Source organism: Triticum dicoccoides, chromosome 3A, assembly GCF_002162155.2.
Source record: "Triticum dicoccoides isolate Atlit2015 ecotype Zavitan chromosome 3A, WEW_v2.0, whole genome shotgun sequence".
Taxonomy (NCBI): Eukaryota; Viridiplantae; Streptophyta; class Magnoliopsida; order Poales; family Poaceae; genus Triticum; species Triticum dicoccoides.
Genome location: NC_041384.1, coordinates 37,771,536 through 37,773,273, shown reverse-complemented (window position 1 = coordinate 37,773,273; position 1,738 = coordinate 37,771,536).

Below are 1,738 nucleotides of genomic sequence, written 5' to 3'. Positions count from 1 at the left end.
TATGCCGACGGATATACTACGCCGACGGTCTGACACATCTACGCTGACGTGATCTACGCCGACGGGGCTATGCCGACGGCAGCCGTAGGCATAGATCTATGCCGACGGCAATGGACCTATGCCGACGGCCTTGGGCCGTAGGCATAGCCCGCGAGTCCGGTGGTGCATCTGTCCCGGTTCTGGATTGAACCGGGACTAAAGGGACATGACATTAGCACCGACCCTTTAGTCCCGGTTCCAGAACCGGAACAAAAGGCCCTTACGGACCGGGACAACAGGCCATTTTTCTACCAGTGTATATTGGATATTTTTTGACACTAGCGTAAAGAAACGTCCTACATTATGCATGGGAGGAAGGGAGTAGTTACTAGTTAGTACTAATATCTTTGGTGCAATGAATTTGTAGCGATATATTGGTGCTGGTGTGTCAAGACTCCGAGGCAAGTCTAGTATTCCAGATGGATAAGCTCTAGCTTCGTACTCAATCAGCATACGTTTGTTAACGTACGCTGCCACTCACTCGTCTAGCCAGCAGGTCGTCCTTTGTGCCGGTCGTGGAATTCAGTCACGCGGGAAAAGCAAGACAGCTTCGGTGAGGAGAGGACTGAGCACCACAAGCTCAGTTGCTTAGATACATATCTGTGGTGCACTGAACTTGGAGCAATATCCAGATTGATGTAGTGTCCACGTTTTATAGTCTTCCAGATGGACATGGACTAACACGTCGTACAATCGGTCTCAATCAGTATAAGCTGTCAGTCGTTCGTACGTCTAGCCAGCGCCTACTCCGTAGGCATTTACAGGCCATAGCAAAGCTTCTCCGGCCGGGAGGTTGTGGAATTCAATCAATCACGCGGGAGAAGTAGATGCCCAAGCGCACCACGGCACTCAAGTTTTGACCATCCACGGCACCGGAAATTTACCCACCGTAGAAAAGGACCGTGCATGTGATGAGAAAGACAAGTGGAGCACGGTGTGTTTTGATAGGCTCGATTTTTGTCCGAGAGTGATTTTTCTACCGCACATGGATATACAGAGATACACCGTCCACACACATATTCATCGTCGGTTTATATTTTTTTGGCACTTCAAACCTTCTTTATTCATTTATCAGAATGGTTGCATCCTTAATCCTTTATAAGCATAGGAATTACAGCCACCGGGCCGAATCTAGCCATGTATTAGGAGGAGATATTCTATCATCATCCAAGGTAGCTAACTCATGAGTTGCGCAAAGAAAAAGGTAGCTAACTCATGCGCTACATCATTTTTCTACCGTAAATGGATAACAGGGATACACCATCCACCCATAATGGAACAGATAAGAGAGAATAAACAGGAGTCTAGAGAGGCGACTTCTGATGGCGATCCTGACGAGCGTACCTCCTTCTGCTCGTACGGCCGTCGGGGCTCATTGCAGCCTTCCTTCTCCCCACCCATCCACTATATCTTAGCGCGAGGATACCCTCGCCTATTGTCAACGGTGTCCAAGATCTTGCGTGCAGACACAGAGAGGCAGCGGTGGTGGTTGTTGGATAAATTAGCAATTTTCCGACGATTTAATTCATACTAGCACATATGCCCGTGCGTTGCAACGGGAGGAACAGATCCTCGTACGCCTCAAGAAACTCATCTTTTTTGCCACTTCTCTTCACCACATCACCCATGGTCACGATGAATGTGATCAACCCTACCCTGCAATGACTTGTAATCTCATTTGTCTTGGTGCTCCTCCTCG